This window comes from Canis lupus, chromosome 24, assembly GCF_048164855.1.
Source record: "Canis lupus baileyi chromosome 24, mCanLup2.hap1, whole genome shotgun sequence".
NCBI lineage: Eukaryota > Metazoa > Chordata > Mammalia > Carnivora > Canidae > Canis > Canis lupus.
In genome coordinates, this window is record NC_132861.1 from 40690020 (window position 1) to 40712073 (window position 22054).

General features: G+C 36.4%; 1 pseudogene; it reads left to right on the plus strand.

The window, feature by feature from the left end:
• Positions 1-1311: 1311 nt before the first annotated feature.
• LOC140616374 (small ribosomal subunit protein eS4, X isoform-like) overlaps positions 1312-22054 on the plus strand; it is a 31572-nt pseudogene continuing 10829 nt past the window's right edge.

Here is a 22054-nt window from a genome sequence, read left to right on the forward strand (position 1 = left end):
GATCATATGGGATGATTTTTGTTGGGCAGGCTTGAGAGTGGCACACATGATAGAACTCAATAATCTGGTTGTGTGTTCCTGAAGAAGGCTGGGAAATGTTGCCTAGCTCTGTGCCCAAGAGGAATGGGATGCTAGTAGATTTGGTGAGTAGGTAGTCAGTCTCAACTCCAGTATAGGTATATATTCTATCATACTGCTAAAGAAAGTTGAGGCCTTATTAAGTTTCAGCTCTTGCATATGATGACTTATAAGGCATATCTATTTAAGTTTCTTAATTTGTGAATAGCTTAGTTTATTACCTGAATAAATCATTTACATTCTGTAAATGTGCAGAATTTATGTGTTTATGTATGAAATTAAAAAGTCTATGCTTCTTGATATAGCACTTGGTTTGCATATAATAGATGCTCAAGAAATAGCTTGATTAAAAACTTTCCAAGTAAACTTTAATTTTATTTGGCAGTTGGTTAAATCCTTGTAGGTTTTCACAAACCAGATACATCAAGAATTAAGTGTGTAATAAGACTAATCAGAACAATCTTGGTTGAATGATGGCTCTATTTGGCAAGTTTAAACTGACTGACAATCAGAAATCAAGGAAATGGTGACTCAGTGTAGCTAAAAGAAGTTCAAAATGTATCCAAGAGCCCCACATACTGTCTTTCCACCATTGCATGGGGAAAGGGACCAAGAAAGGTGCCAAGAGTCCAACAGTCATATATATATATATGATTCTTCTAAAAATTGAACCCCTTAAGAGATTATTAATTGTACTACCTGGATCTTGGGTGAGATCCAAGGTCTTGTCCTCTCTGAGGCTAAATTGAGTTTTAGCTATTCCTTTGACTTTGTGAACCATATTTTCAATGATTTTCTCTTTTGAATAATTTTGCTAGCATTTATGTTGTATTAAATTTAAAACAGTAGTAATAAATATCATATGCATCATCAGGGTATTTTTTTAATTCTATCTTTAGCTTCAGTGGCAGTTGAAAATTAAACTGTTAAGAATTTTAAGTTGGAGATCCTTGGGTGGCTCAGTGGTTTAGCGCCTGCCTTTGGCCCAGGGCGTGATCCTGGAGTCCTGGGATCGGGTCCCACATTGGGCCCCCTGCATGGAGCCTGCTTGTCCTCTGCCTGTGTCTCTGCATCTCTCTCTCTGTCTCTCATGAATAAATAAATAAAATCTTAGAAAAAAAAAAGAATTTTAAGTCTATTTGGTCACCCAGGGAATAAAGTGTAAGAGAGCTAAAATTGTCCTTTTTATCAAAAAACAATCAAATGTGGCTTTTTTCCATGCCTACCATAGCCATGGCTTGTGGACCGCAGAAACATCTGAAGTGTGTAGCAACAACAAAGCACTAGATGTTAGATGAAATGACCATGTTTGCTCTTCATCCATCTGCCAGTCCCCCTAAGTTGAGAGAATGTCTCCTCCTCATCATTCTCCTAAGAAACAGACTTGAGTATGCCCTGACAGATGAAGAAAAAAGATCTGCATGCAACAGTTCATGACGACTGATGGCAAGGTCTGACCTGATGTAACCTACCCTGCCAGTTTTATGGATGCCATCAGGATTGACAAGACTGTAGAAGATTTCCATCTGATTTATGACACCAAGTGCTACTTTGTTGTTCATCATATTACACCTGAGAAGGTTAAGTGCAAGTCATGAAAGGTGAGAAAGTTCTTTGTGGGCACAAAAGGGATCCCTCATCTGTCGACTGATTCACTATTCGGATTGATTTTGAGACTGGCAAAATGACCAGTTTCATCCAACTTGACATTGAGAACCTGTGTATGGTGACTGGAGGGTGCTAACCTGGGAAGAGCTGGTATGACCACCAACAGAGAGACATTCTGATTCTCTGGATGTGTTTCATGTGAAAGATGCTAATGCTCTCCAACGTTTTTATTAGTGGTGAATGAATGTAACAAATCATGGATTTCTCTTCCTCAAGGAAAAGAATATCCACTTCACCATTATTGAAGAGAGAGTCAAGAGTGAGTGAAATGATTGGAAAGGTCTTTGTATTTAATTAAAGATAATATAGCATGATTTTTAAATGTATGTCCGATTAGTATAACATCTGGCTGTTGTTCTAAGTGATTCTTTAATCAGCTCCAGTGACCCAATTACCAATGAAAAGAAGTGCGTATAGCCGATGACTTGTTGGCCATCACTTGCTCTCTGTCTGCCATCTATCTAATGAATTTAACTTTTTCTAGTGACAAAATTCATTCTGAATTTCATTGGGCTTTCAGATCCTTACACTTCACAAGGCAATTTTGCTCAATCTTGTTCAGAATAGAAACAGTCTGAGCCAGGGAAGGCAGGAAAGGTACATTTTTACAAGGTCTTGGGGGACAGAATCTAAGATTTTTGTTAGTTTAAAATCTTTGGGCCTTGTATTCTAATTTTTAAATTAATATAGATTCTCAGGTCCATGTTTGTTTTTTATTATTGTTGTTGCTCTTACTATTTCTAAATGACCTTGGACAATGTTTCTACGCTGGAACATGTATATTGCTTACCATATGACATTGAGAAGTCCTAGCATATTACCATGTTCTTCTGAGGGCACTGATGACATGTTTGTGAAGCAAGTCTCAGTGTTGTCACTGATGATAACCTTTAAGTTTTCACCATTGGGATAGATCATTACCATTAACTCCTTGCCATCATCACTCATCTCATTGTCATATTTAAGCCATATTGTCAGCACATACACATACTTCTTTCTGATATATAGATCAAACCTCACCTAGAGATCATTTCCATTGTTAAAATCAAATGAAATTCATGAGTTTGTTCATTTATTAAAGAATTGAGTAACTGTAATTAATTGGGAGTCTGTAATTAGAACTGGGGAACCTGTTCTGGACTTGATATCAGCTCAAGAATGAGATCAGAGCTAATCCGTAATTTAACAATGCTACAGGCTCTACCCCATATGATGTTTCCATATAATCTCCACAGGCCTAACCAGTGACAATATGTGCTACTTTTGCTTTGCACATTCCATTGTTCCTGTCACTGGTATAGAGGATCATTCTGATACAGCATAGTTATCAGCTGCTCTATTGAGAAAAGGAGGGATTGGAACCCTCCACCTAGATGTCAATATCTAATTATGATAGGAAGATATCTCAAAAGACAAATAACGGACAAAACTCTTTTTCCCCAGGGATGTGGGCTGATACTGGGAAGGCACCACAAAGTGTTGTGATGGATAAAGAATTTCTTTATATGTAAACTGCTGTTGCTACTTCTTTCTTCCTCTTCCACCTCGTCCTTCTCCTCCCTCTCCTCCCTTTTCCTGTCCTTCTTTTCTTTTTCCTTCTCCTTTTTTCTTTTCTAGGCAATACCAAAGGCTATTTCTAGGGTGTACCCCCATGAGGTCCCATTTGGCAAAACAGAAAAAAAAAAAAGAACTAACTTTGCCAGATTGAACTCTGTTACAACCGTAACCTAACCCAGGATCCTAAAGATTGCCAGTTGTTGAAAAAAGTGGTGTTGGCACCTGCTAATATTTATTTTGTTACACAAAGGTGATCTTTTTAATTTCTGTATTTCTAGTCCCAATCTCACATATGTGTACTTCATACTTGATGTGCTCAAACTAAGTTTGCACTGGGCTTTTCCCACAATCACTGCCTCCCCCACCCCCAATTTTCTTTTCTTGCCTTCGTCAGTGATAACATCATCTCTACTATCTTTACTCACACCCTTGCAGCTGCCTAGATGCTTCTATCCCCTCACCCTCCTGCTATATCTATGCAGTTCTGAATCTTCTACTTCTCTCCTCTCAATTCCTATCAAGTTGTGTTCTTTATTCATTACCCAAGTACCCCTTCCTTCTCTAAATAATCCTTTGGCTCCAGAAGTGACCATTTCCAGACAAGAGTATTGAAATAGATTGCAAAGTGGTTTTGTTGGTGTTAGGCTTCATGTCTCTCCAAACGGTATTCTATTCTGCTCCTAGAACAGAGCTTCTGAGGTAAATATGATCATGATAATTTCTACTAAAATTATCTCGATTCCCCTTCTCTTAAAAAATGAAGTCCTTGCTTTTTATGATGCAATGTTCAATTTTCTGTCCATCTCTGAAGCCTTATTTGGAAATTCTTTTTCAATGTCCTGACACCAAGCCATACTCAGTCACCTTTAGTTCCAAGAATATGGACATATTGAGGTTAAAATGCCCATGAAAGGTGTAACCTGGAGCTATAGTTCAGAGCTCTTATTTGCATAACTAAGTACCATACAAATTAAGAATCCAATCCTATAACCACTGATCATATTTCACACTTTTTTGCCTGGGTACTGAGTTATTTAGGTGTGCACCTAGAATATTCTCCTTTAGCTCCTGGGAACATACCTACTTAACCTTCAGCATCTATCAAGTGCCATATCTGAACTCATGAAGGATATTTTTTTCTTTTGCCATAACTTACAGCTATTTCTGTTATAGAGTTTTCTCCCACATGCTTGCATTGTGATACTTTATATATCAGTTACCTATACAACATAGTGAAGTGATAGAGGACTGAAATCTTATGTTTTTTTAAAAAATATTTTATTTATATATTTGAGAGAGAGAAAGAGCAGGAGCAGGGGGTAACAGCAAAGGGCAAAGGCAGAAGCAGGTTCCCTGTTGAACAGGGAACCTGATGCGGGGCTTGATCCCAGGGCCCTGAGATCATGACCTGAGCCGAAGGCAGACACTTAACCGACTGAGCCAAACAGGTACCCTCTGAAATTTCATCTTATTCATCTGTATTTATCAAATATAAATTTTTACAGAATAAAATGTGTCCCATATATACATAATGAATGAATAAATAAAATAATTAAAGTGCAAGAGGGATAGATATTATATTCATGGAGCATGTTCTTATGTGAGTAGATGAATCTGTAGAGATTGGAACTATTTATGCACCATAATATCTTTGTGAAGGAACTTTATACTAAATATCTTAAATGTAGATATATCTTGACATTTGACAAGAGATAAACAACTTTAATAATACTGGTGTTTTGAAATGTCTAAAATATATTATTTCTGCATTTTCATCACAAAAAAAAGGGTTATATTTGTGAGTGGCAGGTTTTTTCTTGGGTTATGCCATTCTTCCAAGCCTTTCTACAATCTAATAAATAAAACCATTGTAATACTCTTTAATGTTAAATTTTGATTGTCTTAATTTCTTTCATCTTAATCTTTATTGCACTTTTCTCAAAATCTTTCAAGGGGTTACCAGGTTAGTGTAAAATCCAAAGTTCTTACCAGCTATACACAATCTGGCTACTCATTACTCTGATTCCTGTTTCTCCCAATCTCTTCCTGCTCATAGCCCAGTCATATATGCTCCTTGCTTTTCTCTGAAAGTGACAATCTCTCTCTTATTTCAGGGTTTTGATGTCCTTTCTGCCTAGAACACTGTCTCCAGAGAGGCTCCTGACTCATGCCCTTGCTTACTTCAGGTCCTGGCACTGCATCAGAGGCTTTCCCTGATTGCAATGGATAGAAGCTCCACTCCCATTCCTCATCATTCATCGTCCTTTGCCCTGTTGTCACCACCTGACATATCATGTGCAGATTGAATTTCTTATTTTATGTACCTGCCCAACTACAATGGAAGTCCCATGGGAATGGAAACTTTGCTTTATTCACTGGTGAATTTCTATCACTTAAAATAGTACTGGAAGATGAGACATTTAATATTGTTGAATTAATGAATTAATACTTTTATAAAGTTTATGTCATGAAAATATTTTAAAACTACTTAACCTTTCATTTTAAAATTATTACATACAAAAGTTGTGAAGGTAGTATAGAGCGATCCCACGTACTCCTCAACCATTCTCTCCATATCCAATGAATCTTAAATAATTATAGTGCAAGATCAAAAATAAGATTATTGGCATTGATATGTGTGCATAGTTCTGCATCATTTTATCAAATGTATATATTGACTGCAATCATTTTAACTAACACATGGGATTATTCCATCACCACAGAGACCTTCCTTACATTACCTCTTAATAGTTACACACATTCTTCCACCTCTGTTTATTCCTAACCCCTAGCAAACACTGATATGCTTTGCATCTCCATAGTCTTTATGGAAATTTCGAGGGTATTATGGAAATAAAATCATAGATAATATGACCCTTTGAGATTGGCCTTTTTCACTGAGCATAATGTCCCTGAGATCCATCCACATTGTAGTGTGTATCAATAGCTAGCTCATTTATTTTTTCTTGCTAAGTAATAGTCCATGATATGGATGCACCACAGTCTAATCATTTGCCTACTGAGAGTCATTGAGTCATTACTAGTTTTGGTTGTTACCAAAAAAAAAAAAAAAAAAAAAAAAAAAAAAGGTCATTTTTGAAAAAAAGAATACAGGCTTTTTTATAGGCACAAACTTCTGATTTTTTAGATAAAAGTCCAGGAAAGCAACCACTGAGTTTATTGTAATTGTATTTTCATTCTTAACAGCAATGAATAAATATAGACCCAGTTTTTCTGTATTGTCATCAGTATTTGTCTGGTGAAAATTGTGTATTGTCACCAAAATATATACATTCTGTTTTAATAGGTATGTGGTAAATATCTCTTTTCCCTAATGATTAGTGATGTTAAACATATGTTAATATAATTATTTGTTATTTTGTTAATTATCTGTTTCCTTTAAAAAATTTTTTTATTTATTTATTCATGACAGACACACACACAGAGAGAGAGAGAGAGAGAGAGAGAGAGAGGCAGAGACACAGGCAGAGGGAGTAGCAGGCTCCATGCAGGGAACCTGACATGGAACTCGATCCCAGGTCTCCAGGATCACACCCCGGGCTGAAGGCGGCACTAAACCGCTGGGCCACCAGGGCTGCCCTCTGTTTTCTAATTGAATGGTTTTTGTTGTTTTCTTTCTAACTGTTGGATATGGGGAGTTCTTTACATATTTTAGATATGAGTCCTTTGCCAGCTATGTGGTTAACAACTATTTTCTTCCCAGTTCATCTTTTAATTCACATAACAGGATTTCTCACAATTATGATGAAGTCTAATTAATTGATATTTATTTCTTTTATGGATTGAGTTTGATGGCATGTCTAAGAACCTTTCATCATGCGTTAAGGCCTGAAAATTCCCTTTTATGTTATCTTCTTAAAGTTTTATAGTTTTATATTTTACATTTAAATCCATAATACATTTTAGGTTAATTTTGTATGAACTGTGAAGTTAGGCTTTATATAAGATGTGAGGTCCACTTTTTTGTTTGTTTGTTTATAGAAGCTCAGTTTTTCCAGCACCACTTATTGGAAAGGCTATGCATTTCCTCTGATGAATTGCCCTTGATCCATTGTGAAAAATTTATTGAACATATTTGTATGAATCTATTTCTGGATTCTCTATTCTGTTCTATTGGTCTATATGTCTATCCCTCTACAAATGGCACATAATTTAGGTAATTATAGCTCTATAATAAATCTTGAATTCAAGCAGAATAATTTCTCCCTCTTTATTCTTTTTCTTCAGAATTACTTTAGCTGTTTTAGTTACTTTGCCTTTCCATACAACTTCAGAATAATCTCATTTATATTTGCAAAAAATCTTATGGAGATTTGATCGGCAGTGCATCAAACGTGCATATCAATTGGGGTAGAACTGGCTATGCTCAGACTTTCAAACCATGAAAATGAAATGTTTCTCATTTATTTGGATTTTATTTGTTCTTTATCCATCAGTATTTTGTTGTCAGCAGCATAAAAGTCCTGTACGTATTTTATTAGATTTACACCTAAGCATTTTAGTTTTTGAACTATTGTAAGTGTAGTATGTTTTTAATTTGGGTTTTTGTATATTTGTTGCTATGATATAGAAATGTAGTTGATTTTTTTCAGTCTATATTGTTTCTTGTGAACTTTCTGAACTCACTTAATACTGGAAAATTTTGTAAATTCCTTAGGATAGTCTACATAAGCTATCAAATGATCTGCTACATAGAATTAATTAATTAGTTTCCTACCCACATGCTTTGCATGCTGTGCTTTGTTGTTGTTGTTGTTGTTGTTGTTGTTGTCTTGGCCTTTTAATTTGCTGGCCAGAGCTGCTGGTACAATAGTGAATGGCAGTGGTGAGAGCATATATATGCTTTGTTGCTGATTTTATGAGGAGAGTATTCAGTAATTGGAAATTATGACATAACCTGTAGGTTTTGGAGATGTTTCTATCCAGTTGAGGAAATACTCTATTCAATATCATACTGAAATCCATGGGCTGAAAATCAATATTGATTTGAAAGGAAAACAACAAGTTTGAAGTGCAGAAATAAAACTACTTTTATTCACCAAGGAAAAAAATTGTGTATGTAGAAAACTCCAATGAGGGATCCCTGGGTGGCGCAGCGGTTTGGCGCCTGCCTTTGGCCCGGGGCGCGATCCTGGAGACCCGGGATCGAATCCCACGTCGGGCTTCCTGCATGGAGCCTGCTCCTCCCTCTGCCTGTGTTTCTGCCTCTCTGTCTCTCTCTGTATGACTATCATGAATAAATAAATAAAATCTTAAAAAAAAAAGAAAAAAAGAAAACTCCAATGAATTCATGTAAATAGTCCTTGAATTAATGAGTATAACAAAGTTGCAGGATAAAGGACACTATATAAAAGTCCATTACTTCCCTGTACACAGGTGTTCAACAAATGAAATTTGAAATAAAAAAAACATTTAGAATAATGCCAAAATTGAAATACTTAAGTATAAATATATCGAAATTTATAGATGGCATGCTTGGATAAAACTAAAAACACTGATGAAGTGATCATAGATGATCTCTATAAATGGAGAAATATTCCATGTTCATGGATTGTAAGTCTTAGTATTGGTAAAATGTCAACTCTTCCCATCTTGATTCATAGAATGAGTGAAGCCTCAAACAAAATCCCTGCAACCTATTTTGTAGGTATAAACAAAATAATTCTGAAATGTATATGGAAAGGCAAAGAACCTGAGATAGCAAGCACAATGCTGGAAAAGAACAAAGTTGAAGGACTTAAAGTACTCAATTTCAAGACATACTATAAAACTACAATAATCAAGACAGAGTGGTACTGTTGAATCAATACACACTTAATTGATGGAATCCAACAAATAGACTCAAGCAAATGTATTCAAATGATTTTTGACAGAGGCAGCAAAGGCAATTCAATAGAGAAAGGATAGTTATTTTCAAATAGTGGTGGAACTACTGGAGGTCCACATGCAAAAAAGAAGAAGAGGAAGAAGAAGAGGAAGAGGAAGAGGAAGAAGAAGAAGAAGAAGAAGAAGAAGAAGAGGAAGAGGAAGAGGAAGAGGAAGAAGAAGAAGAAGAAGAAGAAGAAGAAGAAGAAGAAGAAGAAGAAGAAGAAAGAAGAAGAAGAAGAAGAAGAAAGAAGAAGATGAAGATGAAAAAGAAGATGAAGAAGAAAAATAAAAAGGAAAAGAAAAGAAAGAAAAGAAAAGAAAAGAAAAAAGAAAAAAAGAAAAGAAAAGAAAAGAAAAGAAAAGAAAAGAAAAGAAAAGAAAAAGGAGGAAAGAAGAAGAAGAACTTCGACATGGCTTTTGCACATTCTGCAAAAATTAACTGGATCACATATGTAAATTTAAAAACTAAATGGTTTAGAAAAAACTTAAGATAAAAATCTGATGACTTTGGATATGGCAGTGAGTTGTTAGATACAAAAAATCACTAATCATTAAATAAGGAATTGATAATTGAGACTTTATTAGATTTAAACATTCACATCCACGTAAGACACTGTTTTGAGAATCAGAAGATAAGTCACAGCCTAGGAGAAAATATTAACAAAATGTAGACCTGGAACAGTAACTGAAATATATAAAGATCTCTTAAACCCAACAATAAGAAAACACACAATCCAGTTTAATATGTGAGTAAGATATCTGAACAGATACTTCACCAAAGATGATATACAGATACCAATCATGTGAAAAAAATGTTCAATATCATTTGTCATTAGAGAAAATCACATCAGCAGAACAATGAAATGCCATAATGTACCTATTGGAATGGCTTAAATCACAAACTTGACAATAATAATTCCTGGCAAAGATGTAGAACAAAAAGAACTCTCATTCCTGGTGCAACTCCCATTTCTGGTAAAATGCAAAAATGGGACAGTCACTTTGGAAAAGAGTTTGGCAGTTTCTTACATGATGAAACATAATTATGATCCAGAAATTATCCTCTTAAGTTTCTACTTAATGGTCTGAAAACTTATGCTCAAACAAAATCCTATACACAAATGTTTATAGCAGTTTTACTCAAAATGGTTTTCAGAAAACCAAACCAAAACCAAAATGGTTTTCAGTAAGTAAATGAATAAACAAACTGGGATATATCCATGTAATAGAATACATTTTAGTAATAAAAAATAAATGAGCTACCAAGCTATTCAAAAACATGGATGAATCCTAAAAGCATGTTGCTAAACTAAAGAAATCAGAAAGAAAGGACTTAAAATACACACTATATATAATATAGCTTTACAGGATGTAATGTATACTGTATACTATATGATTTCATTTATGTGACATTCTGGGAGAGATGAAAGTATAGAAACAATAAACATATCAGAGGTTGCCAGGGCTCTAGGGAAGAGGGATAGTTGAATATAGGAGACTTTTTAAGGTAGTGAAACTATTTTGTAGGGTAACATTCCACTGGGCACATGAAACTAGGCATTTGTGCAGCAAAAAAAAAAATGAACCTTAATATATAATATTTAAAATGCCACTTAGCATGTCAGGAAATTCCAGGATGAAAGTTACTGTGACAAAAATATGGAATTATGTTACAAATGTATCAAATAACTTCTCAGAAGAGGTTAGGGGAAAAGATAGTAAGTAGCTTTGAAAATGAATGGAGACTAAAACAAAAACTAAAGAAAATGTGTATAAGCAAGGAACTTAATTTGGTAAAGTTGTTTCCCATGGAGATATCAGTTAGCATTTTTGAAACATTATACATTTATTCTGGAAGTAAACCATTAACTAAATGGAAGTTGAATGGTGGGAGTCAATTTTCTCATGCTAGAGTGGAAGTTACAGATGAACAAGGGAAGGAAGCTAAAATGAGCCATGTGTTAATGAGTTAGAGTTAGAGATATCAGTATAAATATATTTAGCTTAATAGAAATACAGATAAATACATACAGAAATACTTACAGATTTGCAAAGTACATAAGATAGTATAAGTGCTTATATTTCCTGGCTCTTCCAGCTAAAAGGGCCTAACAACAACTATATCCCAAGAACAATGAACATACATGGTGCCCACATCTTTGTTTCCAACACCTTTCTCAACAACAACAAAAAAAACTGGGGAATTTGAGAAATGGCTGATTCTAGGGCTAAGTCAGAGAATCTATGAGATGAGCTGGGTCCTAAAAATGACGTGCCAAAAAATGAACTGCTTAAAAAATAACTGAATGGGGATATGTCAAAGGGACATAGGAGCTAGTGGAAAGAGCTTCCAATGGCCAAGGCTGGAACAATTTTAGCAAGAAAATGAATAAATCAGTGCTGGATTACAGACAATGCAAAAGTAAATAGCCATGAGTCTAGACCAATTATTTAATTATATGGGAAAAATAAATAAATGAGAGAAAGTAAATCTCCTATGCAGGAGAATTCTAAGTAATGTATGTGGATACTCTGCACTCAAGGAGACCCCCTCACCTACTTCCTACCCTTTTAAGTGTAGGCTTCACATAGTGACTTTTTTCTAAAGAGTGCAATATAGAAAGAGATAAAAGAGTAACTTTAATATGAGAGATATGACAAACTATACTTCAGTCAGGAGATCAAGGTTAACTCAACAAGGATAAGTTGAGTTAATAGTACATACCCTTGATATGTCATGATGTGAATGGCACGTATCTTTGTGGTCTTATTCCCCACATACAGCAGCCTAATCATCAGAACCACAACAGACAAATCCCAATCGAGGGACATTCTACAAAATATCCCACCAGTATTTCTCAAAACTGTCAAGGTCATCAAAAGTAAGGAAAATTCTAGCATTGCATGATGACAGATGGTAGCTACATAGCATAGCATGATGTATAGAGAAGTTGAATCACTATTTGTGCCCCTGACACTAATATAGCATCGTGTGCTGACCATACTCAAAGTTGAAAATTTTTTAAATTAAAGTAAGTTAAATCTAAAAAGAAAAAAAAAAAAAACAAGTAAAGTCCTAGAAACTGTCACAGTGAAGGAAAGCCTAAGGAGGCATGATCACAATGAGCAAATGTAATGTGATATCTGGATGAACAGAAGAAGACATCAAGTAAAGTACTAGGGAAATCTGAATAAACTATAGTGAATAGCAATGCATCAATATTTTTTTTAATTTTTATTTACCTATGATAGTCACACAGAGAGAGAGAGAGAGAGAGAGAGAGAGGCAGAGAGAGAAGCAGGCTCCATGCACCGGGAGCCTGATGTGGGATTCGATCCCAGGTCCCCAGGATCGCGCCCTGGGCCAAAGGCAGGCGCTAAACCGCTGCGCTACCCAGGGATCCCGCAATGCATCAATATTGATTCATAATTTATGACCAATGTCTAATACTAATGTAATGTATTAGTAATAGAGAAAACTGGGTGTGAAGTATGTGGGAACCCTGTACTCTCTTTGCAAGTTTTAAATAAATCTAAAACTATTCTTCAAAAATTGTATTTAAAAGAGCTAGCATTCTCTTCCAAAAACCTTAAATGTTTGAGGCTAAAAAAATACTTATGTGTCTTGTAGGTAGCACACTAATTAAGAATCACACCTTCTATCATTGAATTATATATTCTTATTTTTTCCATCAACATGTGACTTAGAGCTCCCTGGTCATTTAACCAGCTCACTTGCTTATGCAAACTATGTTGTCACCTTCAACTTGTGGCTATAACTAATGGAAAAATAAAGTGAAATGCCTGAGCCAAATATTTCTAGGAGGAAAAAAAATCAATAAGTGTTAGATACCAAACTGTAATCAATTTCCTTAGATGGTAATTGATTTCCAAGGTAGTAGTATTTCCCAGGTGGTAAAATTTGGAAATAAAACCTACAACAGTTAAATTTTACTCTTTAATGTTAAAAATATTATTAGAAAAAAAGATTTTTAAAATATTGATGATATCAGCCATGTTCAATTAGTACCATGAGAACTGCCTTCAACTCTGTTCTCAGTTTTCATGCTGTGAGATCACCATACTTGTGAAATGATTGTTAATCAGAAAAACCCTGATGTGATATTTTAGAAAAAGACTATTTTATGCTTGCAGTGATTGAGAGAGATTCACAGCAACAAAGTGCATCGTGCACCATAGTTGGATCCCACTTCTAAGCTTTAATGATATATCCATAGATCAGAAGCTGTACGATAAATCTCTAAGGATGACTGTACTTTCGTCAGTCTTGGGGTTTTAGTCGTAATGCAGTGAAGGCCAAGGCCAAGGCCAAGAAAACATTGCTCGCAGTTTGAAACCTGTAGAAATAAATAGCCAATGGTTAGGATTTGCCATTTGCAGGAAGAATTCTCCTTAAGCAGTGATGTGTATATCTGTTGTTAACGAGATGGACAACCAAGTCCAATCTTCATGATGGCAGCATGTCATACAGAGTAGAATGAAACTAAAGGAAGGTACAACCAAATCCATTCACCCATCACAGCACAGTTTGGAGGTAGGAGATACAACTTTTTTTTTTTTTTTTGGACCACATAGGATTGATGATATTTGACAGTTTTTGATGAAAAAAAGGGGAAGATCTGTGTTGTTCAACAACCTAATGTATTCAGACTTTAAAAGTGGTGGGGGACCAAAAAGTAAAAACATTATAACTAATTTTCTTAAGAAAACAGATACTCTGGTTCTTGCTGACTATAGCAGTTATTTCTGTAGCAATATTCCTGAATGGGAGACTACTGTGCATTAGAATACCACACAACTTCTTGGAACCGTTCTAGAAAATTCCATCTCCTTTGTAATTTGGTGCTCAGTGGTAATATTTGGATCTATAATTTGGCCTCCTCAGGAAACTTGCCCTTTAAAAATGGCTTGAGAAGTTACCACCCCTGGTTTTTAAACCAGATGTGACTGTTAGGTTGTAATGTTAACTTAGGATCCTGGATTATTAAGAAGTTTCTTGAGAATTTGTTTACATGGGTCAGCACCTCTAAAACGAATCAATTATATGTGTTTTGAGCTGCTCTGCTTTCAAGAAACTGGGTTGGGCATGAAAAAAAAATAGACTCATAAAACCCAAAGGGCTCATGATACAGAGAGGGAGATGAATATGTACGCAATCAAGTTTAATACAAGTTCAAGACTTATGGGAGCCTAGAAGAGGTGATTAATTCTGAATGTTGGAACTGGTGACAGTTTCCCAGAAGAAATGACAGTTGGTCTGGGCTTTAAGCTCATAGAGATTTATCACGTAGAGAATGGCTAATGGAATTGGTAAATTAAAGAATGGGCATAGCAGTAACACATAACAAGGAAGTGCATGATGTGTTTGGAGGAAGGTATATTTTTGGTGTGAGAATCTATTAAGAGGATAGGAAGGTGATTTTTAGATAGAGGAAGCAGTGTCTTAAACACCTTGCTTACTATTTCCGTAGATTTACTGACCTACAACCCTTTTTCCTCCAAACAAGACCCATGAGTAACATTTTCTCATCAGTATTATCTGCCTCTCATCATTGACGGTGATCTTCATTCTGGGAAAGAGAAGTTACTGGGATGGGGGAGGGGGGTTATAATCTATAATTGCAAAGTTCTTAGTGTGTCCCCTAGGGGCACTCCCAGAGCCCAACGAGGGCAGATCTATTATCTGTGCTGCCTCAGCAAACTTGGGGGTGACCCTGAAGGGAGTTAAGGATGGACTTTTTATGGGACTTGGACTTTGTGCCTGGTGAGTTTAGGGAGGAATCAAGGTAACCAGAGTCACTTCTGAACTGGATGCTGTAAGTAGCAGGGGCAAGTTCGTGACTTGGTATCCCTGAGGTGGGAAGATGGAAGCTGGGTTAGAGTTGTAATGGAAAAGAAGCAGTAATCCCTACTACTGGTCAGAGGAGGGGAATGTTTAGTCATGTTTGCGGTCTTGTCTGTGTCCTGTTTGAGCGATGTTTGTCCTCTCATGGGCATGTTGCAGTCTGGTCATCAGGAGGCCCATCCTTATTCTCACTGATTATCAGCAGTACTGGTTTCCACTTTCAGTTCATTGTGTCCCCAACCACTAACATTCTTCATATCTTGGGTGAATATCTCCTGAGAGCACATCAAGGTTGTCATCTGCTGCTGCTGCTGTTTGTTGTTGAGCAAGAACGTGATATACCTAAATCACTAAAAATACCTGTGGTTACCTCGTATGAGATATGTTGAAAAGGCGATGCCCTGAAGCCATGGAAACTAGTTAGGAGACTCTTTCAAAAATGTAGGTAAAAATTATGGGAGTCTTGGCTTAGACAATGAGATTAGAAAATTAAGAGTCAAGGGACACTTACATGGTGGAATCCATGACTCACCAGCCAACTGACGTGGACCATGCAGAGGTAGGTTGGAAAAGATTTTGCAGTAAAGTGTATTGAATGCACATATATAATTAGTTCCTAATTTCAAAATACTTATGATGTTATATGCTTTTGTATATGCATTGTGGCTATTATAGAATGATTGATGGGGAGCAAAATGTAGTCTTTGCCTTTGTGTAATTCATTATCAAGAGTGGTGTGAGGCTATCTACAATACACAATAAAAATAAATGATGTAAATGAGAAGGGTTATACAAACCTACAAACAGTGGGGAATTAGAAATTATTTTAAGGAAGTAACCTGGAATTTGGGACCTGAAGTATAAAGAGAAGAGAATGGAAGATGAGACGATATTGTGAAGTCGCGGGGCGCCTGGGTGGCTCAGTTGGTTAAGGATCAGACTCTTGGTTTTGGCTCAGGTCATGATCTCGGAGTCCTGGTATCCAGCCCCACGTAGGGCACATCCCGCTCAGTGAGGAATCTGCTCTTCTCCCTCTCCATCTGCCCCTCCCCCCTGCTCTCTCACTCTTTCTCTCGCTTTTGAATAAATAAATCTTAAAAAAAATACTGTGAAGTAGTCAGTGAATAGCTAATGCCACCAAGACTCAACATATGAATATACAAATATGAGGACCGAATTGTAGGTCCCTAGTAATGTTAGTATAGAGTGAATAGGTATAGCCAGGCCTTGGGAAAAATGAGTTAGGATGTGAGTCCAGGCTGAGGAAATATAACTGTAAATTTTAGGCAACTGGGAGCCATAAGCAAGATCAATGCAATGAGCAAAAGTGGCTCATCATATCCATTAATTTGGGTTTTTATGTTATCAGTAATTAAATATAAATTGGCCATGGAAAAAGCCTGCAATGGTCAACTAATTTATAGTTTATCGTATGCAGAGCCACACCTTTAGTCTCCTGGGTATATTAAACTCTGTTTTGTTTATAAAGACCTCCACTGGAACAGCTTATATCATATCATTTAAGATCTGGTTCCAGTGTTAACAACCTTCATTGCCAGGATCGGTTTTTGTTTTTTTTTTTCTTTTTTTCTTTCCCTCATAGAAAGGTAGTGCTTTCTTCTCAGGCTTGCTGATTCCTGCATCATGGTAACTGTGGCGCCCTGATCATTGTTCTCGGAAGCCACAATCACCACCACAATCTCAGGCTCCCTGGAGGCAGACAGTTTCATTTTCTTTAAACAAACCAGGAAAGTACACTCCGTGAATGCATTCCCTGCCACCACAATACTGTAGGCCTTCCATTTGGGTTTTATGAAAAGCTTCTTGTCAGATTCTTAGTGAATAGACAGATGAATAGACAGATCCCTACGTCTTGACGTGCTACATGTAGAGCTGAAGAAAATTTCCCCCATGGTATTTTGGAATCCCAACGAAAGGGTAATAAGTAGCAAACACCAGGTAGTGCTCACTGCCCCAGAATGGTAATGATCAAATCCAGATGCGGTCCTCAGCTGGAAGAAATGCCACTGACACCTGACATTCACTTAGAAAGGTCATAATGTTCAGAATATTCCAGTAAACACAGCTCAAGCAGACTTCCATGGTTTTACCCAGTGGTCAAGATCCTCTGGAGCATGTGTGGAGCCAGTTTCAGTGACTTGTTTTGTGGCATTTTAGGATCTCTGTATTCTTTCCCTTTTCATCCCACAGCCCTCCCTCCACACCCACCTTGAGCACCTCTACTACCCTGCTGATTCTGGAAACTACACTTCTGTCTCTCAGAGGTAATCTTGTGAGAAATCCTCCACTCTCATTCTCTTAATCTCTCTCATCCACATCGCTGGAGCTCCCTTTATTTCAGACTGCTGATGTTGTAAAAATAATCTTTTCTAGTTTTTGTTTAGCTGTCTAGTTAATCGCTTTTATTATTTGTCTTATTCCTTATTTGGGATTCATCTGACTTTCCTACCAAGTCTCATTTTAATCTCACAATGTCTTTAGTTTATACCTTATCTTACAGACATTTTATGAATGCATGTATCTTTGTATTTATATATAGCATGAATATGCATTCATGGAAATGTGTAGCTATACATATAAAGTTAGCTTTCCTTATTCGGTGATTCCTCCTTCAAACATTTTAGCATCACGGATTTCAAAGTGAGACGAATCTGAATTTGCAATTCTACTCTGCATCTGTAGGCTGCTCGTGTGCCTTTCTGACTCTTGGGTGGTGCATCTCTAATATTGTGATAACCTAATAATTATTCTAATTCATGAAAAATATCTAGTATAGTGTTTTGCATGTAGAAGTCCTCTGGAAACATATGTCCCCTTTCTGTCATCTTAACATACGCACCCCCCCACACACACACATGAAAGAGAATAGGAGGAGGGGGGCAGGAGAGTGGAGGGAGGAGGAGGAGTAAATAATATGTTCTTGAAATAAAACTGCAAAAGCAGAAGTAAATCACCATAGCCTCAAGAAACAGGTGTAGAACAAATTTAGACAAGTAGTGATACCACTACTCACAAGAAAATGATGTGGATTAACTGGTATTGCTGTTGCCCGCCATCAGAGAGTTCATCAGGAGTTCAGTACACAGTCTCAACACACATCACCTCCATCACCCCTCTCAGGTGCTAGGAATCTTCCTTAGCTCCCTTGCTCTAGCCACACTCTGGGTCTTGCTTGCAGCCCCTCAAAGTTTCCAGGCCAATTCTTACTTAAGGAATTTGCACTGTATTTTTCATTCTAATTTAATTCCCCTCTCTGTGTAGTAGACTAATATAATCCCTCTCCTGCTGCAGATCGTTGCTCAAATGTGCTCTTCCTAGCTAGACCCTTCTTGAATGCACTAAAATTACAAGGCAACTTCCAGCCATTATCACTCTTGGAAACCCTCATCATGGGAACTGGTTTCCCATAATTCTTATCACAATCTGACACTACATTTATTTATTTTTGAATAAATAAATTAATTAAGAAGTCCAGGATTCCAAGGCAATTTGAACAAAAATGTAAAAACTAATAATTATGTAAATAGACAAAATATTTCTGGACATAAATAAGTAGCCCCAGGTATTTAGTGGAAGGTATACTGGCAAAAGTAACATATCTCAATGATAAAATTGATACAGACTTTATGATAGTGAAAAAGGAATAGGTAAAGAGTGAGAATGATCTACAATTAACAAAATTGTATAAGGGAAAATCTACTGCTTGGAATTTACAAACTAAGATAAATAGTATCTAGACAATGAAAAAAAGATACAAAGACAGAAACAGAGAAGTAGAGAGACTTTGACCTTCTGGATAATAGATTACAAGCGATATTCTTAGCCACATCTTATTAACAGATTCCCTAATTCGTATGTGAGAATAATTTAAAATTAAGACATACAAAAAAAATTATGACATACACTCTTACTTAGTCCTCTCTCCTGGAGGGTAGACCTGTAACTTGCTTCTAACGTACATAACAGCAAAAGTGAAGAGATTTTGCAGATTTAATTAAAATTTCTAGCTAGTTTACTTTTAGTCTATCAAAAGGGAGATTATCTTAAGCAGGCCTGACCTCATCAGGCAATTCCTTTAAAAGAGGATCTTGAGGTTGAATATGGAAGAAGTCAGAGATTGTCCTGCTAGTTCTACAGAAACAAAACTGCCACATGAACTACCCGTGAGAGGTCATGTAGTCATATGGTCATGACCTCTCACGGGTAGTTCATGTGGCAGGCAACTCCCGATGTCCCCTCGCTGCTGAGAGTCTTAGTCCTATAACTACAAAGAATCAAGTAATCCACATAAGGATTCACTGGACTCTATGAAATGGCCATTATTTTGAGTGTCAAAAATGGTCAAACACCCAAAATTTCACATGGTTCAACCTATACATGCAATGTATTTTAAATAATATGGTTAATGATCTGTATTAGTTATTTGTCACTGCATAACAAAATACAACCAAGTTAGTGGCTTAGGTATTTATTTATTTATTTATTTATTTATTTATTTATTTATTTATAAAAAAGATTTTATTTATTTATTCATGAGACATACAGAGAGAGGCAGACTTTATCCCAGGACCTCGGATCATGATCTGAGTCAAAGGTAGATGCTCAACCAGTGAGTGAGCCACCCAGGCATCCCTAGGCACCCATTTATAATCTCAGTGTTTCAGTAGGTCACAAGTCAAGGAACAACCTAGATGTGATCTCTGCTCAGAGTCTCACAAGCTGAAGTTCTCATGGTAAGGGGCCTGACTTCCTGATCTGGAGCTCAAGGCTCTCTTCCATCTCCCCTGAATTTATATATGATTACCCTCCCGGAGATTTCTAACATTTTATTTTCTTCATTATGTGTTAACTTAAAGAACAAGTTTGGAGAGATGCATGAATTGAGAGGACTTTATCTGATCATAATAGATGATATATTATTTAGCCTACATAGGCAAGGTAAATAGCATCCGTTAATGAAGGCGTGCTCCAGTAGAAATAAGTTATTATTTACTGACATTAGGTATTCAATAAAGATATTGAGAAAACTAGTTGGATCGTTTCTTAAAGTATCTGAATTCTCTTCATAAAAGAACTAGCTAAATATATTTAGTATTATCTGGAAGACTTTCTGATATAAAAATCTCAACAATTTAACTTCTCTCTTCATAAAAATTCAAGTTTACCATCATTTACAGATAGCTAAAAAAACCAGCTTGGAGGCTACCTGCCTAATGTCATGCTTCCTTGATCCCATATACAGAGGCAATGTGTTTTTATATAAACTTATATGCCATGAACACAACTTACCTGGAGTATAAGGATGTCTTAGTGCCTGCTTCTACATCTGGCAGAAAAATACCAGTGATTATAGTGTTTCGAGTTAATTTACTTCTGGAAATGTTCTTTGGCATTATAATATGAAATGCATAAAAAGAAACTGATTGCTGAGTAAGGGTAGCTATACCTCAACTAAAGAACTAATTTAGTTTTGATTTCTTTTTAGGTGAGTATTCAGAAAGATATTCAAATGTAAAACGAATTTACTTATAAAAAAATTAAAAAAAAAAAACAGCATGGTAAAATACTATAGGAATATAGGGATCATTTTATGTGGAAGCATGAAACTTTCTCTTGTTCTAGAGAAACATGTAAAAATAAGAATTACTATATTCTTTCATTTTGTTTCATTTCATTTTCTTCCTTCCCTCCCCCTCCTCCTTCCTTCCTCCCTCCTTCCCTTCTCCTTCCCTCTCTTCCTGCCAAGTATTGAGCCTCTACTCTGTGCTGATGTGCTGGGGACATAGTGAACAAAACAGACACAATCCCTGCCCTTACGTAATGTGTATTCTATAGGAGATACACAATTCAAAACAATAAATATATAATATAATGTTAGAAATAAATAATGCAAACTTAAACAGTTAAGGGGTTTGGGATGGTAGGAGTTACTATTTTGGATTCTGAAAGCATGACCTATTGGAACATTCGGAGGATGAAGTGAGGGGCACTTCATTTTTGTTTTCTTTTGTTTTCTAATATACTGAGCTAGGAAAGGTGAGGTCCCTCTGTGGGCTCCCCCAGGGATGTTGTTTTCTCTCTTCCCAGCTTTCAGGTTTTCCTTTGTACCTTCTCATGAGGATAAGGAGTCTTGAATCTGCAGAGGATCAAAAGCAGTGCAGAACCATCTGTCAATGCAGCTCTAACAGTGCCTCCAGGACTAGACGTGCTAGAGCAGAGCAAAGCGTTAGAAAGGCTCTTCATGGAGTGAGGGCAAAGGGGAGGATGCAGTGAGGGTGCCAAAAAGGGGCACCCTGAGACAGCCAAGAGACCCTGGTGATGGGAAGAGAGGGGGGAAGACTTTTGGAGAGGTCATCAGAAGACTCAGGAGAAGAAAGGCGAAAGGGCTCCTGAGGCCAACTTTTCATACTTTGCACTGGAGCCCACCATAGTCTTTTCAATATCTGAAAATTTTAACAGGTTGCTGGACCCATTACACATGAAGCCTAAAGGTGGTGCATCCATGCATTCATGTGAAAGGCGTGTTTTTCATTTCTGGGTGCCCTCACTAGCCATGCTTTGAAAACCTGATTTACATGGAAAGAACACTAGGTTTTAACTACAGGAAATGTGGTTTGATTTCTTGTCCCGTCATTTACACACCCTGTGATTTAGGACAAATCACATAAACCTCTCATTTTGATTTTATATTATCAGAACATAAATGGTCATGGCTATGTGCTTTTTGTGAGGATCAGCAAACACTTTTGATGATTGAACATTTTCTCTAATTTCTCTCATGATTCTTTTATTTTTTTCCTTTCTGTGCCTATTGTGTCTTCTTTACTTTATTATTGTTTTTACTTGGGGACCACTTTAGGTTAGCCACATTCCTTATAAATAGCAATGAGGGGTTTGCTTTATTATTGAATTTATGTGTTCTAAGCTTTTAACATGAAGTATGAGCCAAATAGTTACAATATTTTATTTATTTAT